This window comes from Nannospalax galili, unplaced genomic scaffold (genome assembly GCF_000622305.1).
Source record: "Nannospalax galili isolate Female #2095 unplaced genomic scaffold, S.galili_v1.0 scaffold140, whole genome shotgun sequence".
NCBI classification, from domain to species: domain Eukaryota; kingdom Metazoa; phylum Chordata; class Mammalia; order Rodentia; family Spalacidae; genus Nannospalax; species Nannospalax galili.
In genome coordinates, this window is record NW_008352267.1 from 12,087,763 (window position 1) to 12,097,891 (window position 10,129).

The following is a 10,129-nucleotide window of genomic DNA, read 5'->3' on the forward strand; positions in this document are numbered from 1 at the left end:
TATATTACATTTTCCTCTACATACAACTGATCTTTCTAGTTAGGATGAAGGGTCCATAGGATAATAAGTCATAAAAAGTGACATATATTCTGTCAGGAAACTAAGAAATTGTCATCCTTAATTGTCTCAGTTTTTAGTATTCTTTCATGGTCTCCCTTTCTTCCAAACCTGATCTGTCATTCTAAACCTTCAATCTCATACAGTTCTTAATCTGAAACTCCTGTCTTCTATCTCAGCTCTCAGTAGCCTCCCAGCCTCATTGCCAGCTACTGTTTTAGATGACACTCCTGATCAAATCAGTGTATCTGTTCCCTGGTTCTTAATTGCCACCAGAATATTTTTTGCTATACTTGCTAGAATGTTATATAGATACCTGTCTTTATATTAAATTTTTGTCTCCTTCCAAAAATCTCACGTTTCACTTCTTCCTTTAAATATCCATAGCTGAAATTACAGTATTGTCTGACTGCTCAATTTACGTTTTTAGTTAACATTGATATTTTTAAATTAAAGCCTTAATTTCTAAGCTACACATTCTTAGACAAACTTTTAAAAGTCAGTCCATAAGCAGTTGCACATTTGTGAAATTTTAGCTAAAGAAGACAGATTTAGAACCAAATATCTTGAAGTCCCATGAAAAATAGCATGACTCCAAGCCAAACTTGTATAAAGCGATCTTTCCTGTATCTGACTCTTATTTCTAATTATGATGTAAAAACTTAATTTGACTTATATGTGAACTATCTTTGGATATTTTTTGTGCACTTCTATCTCATTTACTCTAGAATTCCCTGTTATATGATATTCTAATATTAGCCTTGTGTTGGTTACTTTTCCTGTTGCTGTGATCAAACACACAACAAGAAGCAAATTAATGGAAGACGATTTCCTTTGGCTCACAGCTGAAGGGTACCATCCTTTATGATGGAGAAGCATGGTGGTAGGAACATGAGGCTGCTTGATCATATCTGGGCAGATCAGGAAGCAGGAAGAGGAAAAGGAGGCCAGCCCCCAAGTGACCACTTTCTCCAGCTGGGCTCTATCTCATAAAGGTTTGCCAACCTCCCAAACAGTACCACCAGTAGGGAGTCAACTGTCTAAACACAAGAGGCTGTGAGAGACATTTCACACTCAAACCATGACAAGCTATTGGGAGGCAATCACCTACCAAATAAACCATAAATTATTGACTGATTTATTTTTTACTTTTTCTCACATAATAAGTTCTTGCATAATCTGTCATTAAGAAGAAACTTAACTGCAGAGATGGCTCAAAAGTTAAGAGCACCAAGTCTGGTGAGCACCCACATGGTAAGGGTCACAACCACAAGTAACTCCAGCTCCTTGTGATCTCTTCAGGACTCCTCAGGTACCTGCACTCATGTGCATACACACAGACACACAATTAAAAATAAAAAAATCTTTATTTTTTTTCTTTTGGCCTTTTTGAGACAGGGTCTCCCTTGTAGCCCCAGCTGTCCTGGAACTCACTATGTAGAGCAGGCTGGCCTTGAACTCACAGAGATCCACCTGCCTCTGCCTCCCGAGTGCTGGGATTAAAGGCATGCACCACCACGCTGGGCAAAAATCTTTTAAAAAGAAGAAATTTAGGTATTTCCTATTTGTCTATAATACAACACAATAAATACAAGAAAAAAGACAGCAGGAGGCCTATTGAATAAGACAGTTATCAATCTTCACGGCTCTATTTGTTACAAAACTAAGAACTTAAGTTTATTATTCACATCTTTCTCATTAAGTGATTTGTCCTTTTGTTGTTTTTGTTTTTTTTGTTTTGTTGTTATTGTTGTTCTCATTGTTGTTGTTTGAGACAGGGTCTCCCTGTAGCTCCATCTGTTCTAGAACTCACTGTGTAGAACAGGCTGGACTCCATCTTACAGAGATCTGTCTGCCTCTGCCTCCTGAGTGCTGGGATTAAAGGCACACACCACCATGCCTGGCTCAGTAAGGTTATTTGATAAGTTCCTAGTATAAATATCCTTTATACTTGTTAATCCTCATGTTTCCACCTCCTGAGAACTACAATTACAGGCAAGTACCACCACATCTGGCTTTAACTATTTTTATTTTAACACTACTGAGAAGTGTTAGGAATGTTTTTTAAACTTGGGTGCAATAATTATCTTTGAAATTTAATTTTCATGGGCTCTTGTTGTTAATTAAGTGCAAATGCAAATAAGAAAATATGATTTAGTGTGTGTTTCTAACCACCAAGTAGCTTACAGATTCCTCCCAACTTGAAATAGAAGAAATACTTCTTTAAATTTTTTGGAAAGAAATCTGTTATTTCAAATCTTATTCATAATCAGAGATATTCACTTTGAAGTTTTGTGTCACTTTTTCAAAAGTCACAATTTTATTGAGGAATTTTAATGGGAAAAAGCTAAAAAGGAAAAAAAAAGATATTCAATTGAAATATCAAATTAATCAAAATAAAACTAATTGAAATGTAAAGAAATTAAAAGTGCCCATTTGCATTTAAGCCAATGTAAAATTGTTTCACTGATTGTTTTTTCTTAATTTAGACCACTTTTATTTCTGATTAGTCTCATTGTTACTACTATTTTCCACACTGATGGCTTTGGAATCATTTATAGAAAATAAGAACCAGGGCCAGTGAGATAAATGAGTAGGTAAAGGCACCTGCTGGCAAGACTGATGACCTGAGTTTAATTCCTGGGACCCACATGGTGGAAGGAGAGAGCTACCTCCCACAGCATACATACCATAACATACACGTGGAGGTCAAAGAATAATTTTCAAGAGTGAGTTCTCTCCATCCACCATGTGGGTCCTGGAGATTGAACTCAGGTCATCAGGCTTGGGGGTCAGGTGCCTTTTTCCCATGGAGCCATTTCGGTGGCTCATATACAGTGCATCTTTTAGCAACAAAAATAAACCTTACTTTTTAGTTATGTTATACTTGGGGGAATGGAGACTCTGAGTATAGATGGGTCATACTTACTTTCAAATAATATAGTATAGTAAGAGAAAAAATAACTTTATATAAGAAAAACCTTGTAGCTATCACCTTAATTAAGTGATCAAGATTATGCACATCCACGTTAAGTAAAGCTAGTATCATATACCACTTAATATCATGCAATAAGAAGGGCGTAGCATCAATTATACTTTCCCTGAAGTAGAGCCAAATCTAACCGTAAGCCACTGGAGAAAAATTGATCTATAAAATCATTGCCCATAAGTGCTCAAAACATCAACAATTGAAAAACAAAACACTAAGAAACTGTCACTGACCAGAAGAAACTAGAACACAAGATAAATAAATTTAATGTGTATTCCTGGCTTGGCTCCTGAGGCAAAAACACAACATTGAAGTAAAAACTGGTGATTTCAGAATAAAGTTTGAAGTTTAGTTGCTGGAAAGTAAGGATAATGTTTTTGTCATTCCGACAAGGGGAGAACTATATAAGGAACATACAGAAACTCTGAGTAATTTTTGCAATTCTTCTCTGTAAATCTAAGATCATTCCAAAATAAGAGGAAATAAATACAGACACACACACACACAAAAAATGGCCTTGGAATGCAGCTCACCCCAGGCCACTGGACTCAGAACGTGGGGTACACCTTCCAAGAGAGTGAATGCCTCCAATGGACCACATGAGGAACCTTACCACATGAGTATTTTCCTGATCATTGGTGCTTCTGTGCTGATCTCAAAATTCTGAACCCAGGATGTGTCAAGTAAGAAAGAAAATAATTGGTGAGTCAAACTGGCAGCACAGCCTGAGCAATGGCAGCAGGGGTGACTCGGCACAGGGACCTGAAAGCGTGATCCTGGGTCTCTTCAATTTATTAAGAATATTGATGCTTCCATATTGATCTCAAAATTCTGAACTCTGTACTTGGCAAGTAAGAGGGATAATAACTAGGGAGACAAAACAGTGAAGCCATGCACATCAGCAGGACAGAGACTGCCTGGCCACTTACAAGCACTAGCAGAGTCTGGCTGCCCACACACACCAGCTGACTTGCGGGCATGGCCACCCATGCTCAGCAGGATGATCAAAGTCAGACTGTCCACCTGTGCACCCAGGTGGCAACCAGGATCAGCCAACCATAATCACCATTAAGTGGCTGTCAAGACCTGGCTGCAGTACTCAACAGCATTAGGAATCTGAGATGTCTACGGATTTCAGAAAATAAACTAGAGGACACTGGTGTAAAGGTGTCTGGTGAAACGGTGAAACTTCCCAATTGCCACTCAGAGAGTCTGGGATTGGAGGCTTGTGAGCTAACTGCTGCCTGCTGTGTGGACCTTACTTCTTTACCCACAGTAAAACCCTGAAGGGAAATCAGCCTGTTGAAAGGTGCCTGGGTCCACAGTGGGGTCATTGTGCTGAGTGAGGCCTGGAAACAGCCAAAGTGTAACCTGCATTCAAGAGCTGTAAACAACTAACTTTGATGAGGAACACCAAGTGCTTCTGACCACTGAGAAAAAGAGAAATACCTACTTGACATGTAAGCAATGTGTAAGAGAAACAGAAATTAAGAGTTAAAAATCCCATTCCATGAAGTCTGGGTGTATTCTGACCCAGACCCACACACAAAGGAAAGGGAGCAGACCTTGCTTTGGCACCCCTGAGCATAAGCATTATAGAACACTGACACCCTAATGAGGTGTGATTTCTCCAGTACCTAGCTTAGATGTGTTATGTAAGATGGATGGGGTTTTCCATTTGCAAATAGAAGACACAAAGTCTATAAGGGGGTGGTAAGGTGAGGGAGGAAATCTGAATATAATCAAATCCATTTTATGATTCTTGAACCAATAAAATTTCTCTTTTAGAAAAGGAGAATAAAAATGGAATGGTATATAAACACAGACATTTTGAGAAGAAATCAATCAAGGTGTGTGTATCTAACTGGATAAGGTATAAGCAATTAAATATACCTAAGAAGTCTTTCTAAGGACCACTGTACTTCATAAACTCACAGCAGCTATGGCTTCCTCACAAGATCAAGCCAGCCAGCATTCTAGCATGCAGGGAGAAAAGGCTCATAAGCCCCCACCCCTAACTGAAGAACTATGAACAGTTGATAGCTTCAGGGAGAGGGAAAGTTAGATTTCTTTTACTCTGTGGCCACTGGTATATTGGCCATGCTCCAGTGGGTAGTCCTACACCCATGAGTATATGGGCAATACAAATTGTACTTGGTAGGTTATTAGAAATAATTAAAAAGAAGACACAAAGTTAAAAGGGTGTAGGGAGGTAGGTGAATCTTGGAGGAATTGGGGGAAGAAGTTGAAAGTGTATAAGAAATTCTCAAAAGAATTCATAAAATATTATATTTAAAAAATGAAATTAGATGGGGCTGGAGAGATGGCTCAGTGGTTAAGAGCACTGACTCTTCTTGAAGAGGACATGGGTTTGATTCCCAGCACCCACATGGCGGCTATGAACCATCCTTAAAGCCAGTTCCAAGGGGATCCAAAGCCCTCTTCTGACCTCCGCAGCATTGCATAACAAGGGCGCACTCACATACATGCAGGCAATACATTCATACACATAAAAATAAAAATAATAAACAAAATATTTTTAAATGAAATTAGACAGCTCTACATAAGAATCTTTGAGGAATTATCATTTTCCTTCTAGTTTCCTCACGCAGTATCTTTATATTCTAAGCTATGGAATAAACTTCAATTTGACTACCAGCATGTCATTTTATATAAAATAGAGAACAGAACAAACTAAAGACAAAGTGTCCAACTACTTGGCGCCTATGGGGGACACTCTCATCCCAACTACCATACCTACCATACCAAAGAATTTCTGACATCTCAATTTCTTAGCATAGATTAGCACTAAATTCATTTCCTAATGGAAAACATTTGCAACAAAAATTATCCAGTAAAACTATCAACTAGCTTAAGGATTAAATGCAAAACTCAACAGACCTAAAAGTATCAACAAAGTTATACCCATGAATTCATGTTCAGAAAATTACTGCAAAATATGATGTATAAAGAATAAAACTAGAAGACACGTGCTGCAAAAAAAAAAAAAAAACCATAGAATTAACACAGAAAATGATAAAGAAAATATTTAGTCTGCTTATGGAAGTGGAGACCAGCAGAGAATAGTTGTTTATCAGTCACAGAAAGCCACTCACCCTGATTAAAGAAGGTCAGAAAGCTTTAAGAGATTTCTGCAAGAATATGAAGTTAAAATATCACTTGAATTTTGAAGGAAATTTGGAACTTCACTTAGTAATGAGTATATGTAAAATTATATCAAAAAAGAGAAAACAAGATGATTAATAACTCCAGAGGAAGTAACGATTCACAGTTGGAAAGGCAATTATAGAACATCTTATCACCTGAAGTTCATGTTTACACAGCCAGAATAATGTAAATACTACATATTGATCTAATAAAGATTATTATATAGCTATAATATGAAAGTGTCAACATAGGAGAGCATGTCTGAGTATAGGTCTGTGTGTGTGTGTGCATGTGCACTCACATGAATGTATATGTGTGTATTGAGAAAAATATAGCAAGCTTTATTTTCATCTTTGATATGAACAAATAATACATAAAACCACAGCACTGGTCAACTGTAAAATAAGGTTTTTAAGGCATCTGAGAGAAAATTAAAAAATAATAACTAGAGCCTGGTCAACCTTCCAAGAGTCTCACCCTTAAATGAGACTGAATCTCTCCTTCCCAGTAAAAATCGAATAAACTTGATATAAATAAGCTCCCTTTTGCTTAAGGAAAAAAAATATCATAAATAAGCATAATGTATGTATCTAAAATTTGAGCACCAAGAAAATTCCATGTCTTCTAATCTTATAAAACTGTGAAACAGGCATTATTTCTACATGGTACATAAGAAAGTAAGTATTCAGAAAGATTAAGTAATTTGTCAATGGCCCCCATTTAGTCTGTAGTAGATCTACAAACCTTATTCCTCCTGTTACACATGTACTACCCACACTAAAATGTCTTTATGGAGTTACTAAAGAATTCTTAATTGTAGCATACAATAAATGTCCTCGAAATATTTTCAAGAAAAAGCAGTGGTATCTTTTGCACAAGGAACAAGAAAAAGTGTGCAGAGGAAGTTTGAGGAGAGCTGGCCTGGTTATTACTGTGTTGTGAAACAGGAAAGACTGATGTTTGCCTTTACTATAGAGATGGTCGAAGAATTTTTCTCATTAATATCAGGATGAGGAAGGAATAAAGAACACATTGGATACTATGCTACTTTCTTTATAAAATTAGATTATTTTCACAGAGCAAAAAAGACATATCCATCTGCAAAACCCATGTGACACAAGAACAGATGTCTTAATGGCCCACAAAAAAACAGAAAAGTAAATACAAACTAAGACCCCTTGCTCAAGCAGATTATTGAAACAGAAGCATTGACTTCTGCTGGCATAACCAGTAAATGATTTGCTTGACAGAGACAGAGCCATGGACACAAGCCTCCTAACTCAAATCCATGCATTAAATACAGCTTTGATGGACCACGAGTACAGAACACAAACACAAATAAACAGTTTTATCTTTTACAGGCATTCTGACAATTAACTTAAGCAACTGAATTTTCATCAAAGCATTCCTGTCAGATCTAACTTGAGGAACAATAAAGCTATTTGAATTCTTTGCAATAGGCCACTATAATCTACTTAAAATTCTACTTAAGTCCCATTGACTTTCTTTGGACTCTGCGACAGTAACTTTATGAAAAAAGTGCTATAGTGGACATAGTCTATTTTGTTTGAGATAGCACTCTTTGTGGATATGCTTTATAGAAACAATGCTTCAATTTCTTCACATAATTGTAATATAAAAGTATAATGATGCATCTGCACAAAAAAAGCATAATGAAACCCATTATATTGTATGCTAACTTAAAAATTAATAGAAGTAAAACCTTTAAAATAATTGCTGTTACAGAGCAAATCGCATGGATAAGAAAGAAAAATAAATGTTCCAAAAATTATCCCAAATACTATTGTAATAAATCTCTAATGTCTTAGATAGTTAAATAATATGCTAAAAGAAAACTTTTTTTAAGTTTCTAGTTTGAAGTTGTATTACATGTCCTTGCAATCCCATGACAGAAAAAGATTGTCTTGAATTCTGAGATTCTGGCTTGGCATGCCAAATGAGAATACATTATTCAAAGTTCTTGCCTATGGCCAAGTTTTAAAGAAGGTAATTATGATTCCAGGTATTTGAGTAGAAGAGAAGTCCAACTGTTTATGTATTAGATACACTAAGTAAGATGTTACCTAGACAAACTAGAAATTTCAAATTGAAAGAACTAGCTATGCTAGCTAAAAATAAATCATAATTCTATTTCTAACAAGACATGTAAAATCATAGCTCAACCTAAATAACTTTATAATAGAGGTATAGTTGTAAATTATGTTTCTGATAAAGGCAGCTTAAGCATGAATTTGTGTCATCCTGGTGAGTTCACAACTGTGCTGTGAAGAACTAAACGCAATGCCAGAGTCATCAAAAGTTTTATCAGAAGAGAGGAAAAGTTAAAGTACCCCAGGAGAACTTTTGCGGCCCTGTAGCGGAATTGGATCAGGAACTCAGAACTTCCCTCTAACCATTCCAGGTATCGGTGCCCAAACTAGAAGATGATGGGCAGAGATATTCAGTCTGGCAAAACAGTCTGAGTCATAAAGAGCTTCAGTTCTAAGTTTTTGACTTTCTACTTCCATGTATACATAACTCACTGGCTTTTCCTAACACTGAATTAGTCAGGTTCTTGGAGATGACAAGAAACAGAGATACAGCAGGTTTTCCTGGGTGATGAGAGTCTTTGTAAGAAGACACCCAGAAGTAGGTAAAAACAAACAAAAACCTCAGCAGTGGTCAGATTTCTGCTTTTATCTCCTCCAGTTTCTAAGAAATCCAGTTTGATTATTGTCTTTCAGAATTATTTTAAAGAAAATGTCAGATCAAGTAAATTAGGCAGAACTCATTAATGAACAAAAAGAAAATCTCTAAGATCCAGGCCACCTTTTAAGTCACCAAATCTTCAGGTACCCTTTAGTAACCAATGAGGAAAGAATTACCTAGGCTGTCAAAGGCTGTGATTGCTAAATATGGCAAATGAAACCTAAAGCACTATAAAGATTGGCACGATTTTCAGTTGATTGGAATTAAATTTTTAATTTACTACATCGAATCTCATGTAATTAGTCAAAGTTATTCGCTCTTCCTAAAGTTTTGCAAAAAGTTTCAATGGTTTTATTATGTATATCATACAAACTAAATTATATGACCCATGTAGATCACTTAGCAAAGAGATGAGATGGTATCATTGCTTAGAAGTCATTAGATCATATATGACTATTAGTCATCTGAATATTTATTTGCATACCATTGAAAATCTCAGGCGTATACAAAACTAAACACATATTTACTATTTGATACAGCAATGGTACACCCTATTATTTATTCAAACAGGTTGAAAACTTATATCCATACACAAATAGCCTGTCCATGGATAGTCATAGCAGTTTCATTGATGATTACTAAAACCTGAAGCATCCAAAATGTCCTTCAGCAAGGAAATGAATCGATTGATTACTCAAACTTTGGTAAATTTAGCCAGTGGAACACTACTCGGCACTAAAAAGAAAAGAACTGAGGCTGAAAAGATGGCTCAGTGGTTAAGTGCACTGGTTGCCTTTTCAGAAGAGGAGGATTCAGTTCCCAGCACCTACAGGGTGGCCAAAAGCAATCTGAACTCCAGTTCCAGTAAGATTGGGATACTCTCTTCTGGCCTCAGCAGGCATTGCGTGCACATGGTGCAGCACTTACATATGTGCAGGCAAAACACTCATACACATAAATTAAAAATAAATAAGTCGCTTTGCTTCCCTGGGCCTGGATGGCCCACAGGCCTCTCTCCGGGGTAAGTCTATCATGCCCCGTGAGCCTTGACTCCCCCAGTATCATTCACCCTCCCATCTCCCCTGCCCAGCTCTCTTCCTAGCCTGGGACCTGTCCCATTCCTTGTCTTGGCTCCCCAGACACTGGGGGAACCACCACTGCTTTCTGATCCTTTGCATCCAGACCAATCCAGTTCGGGTCCCCAGG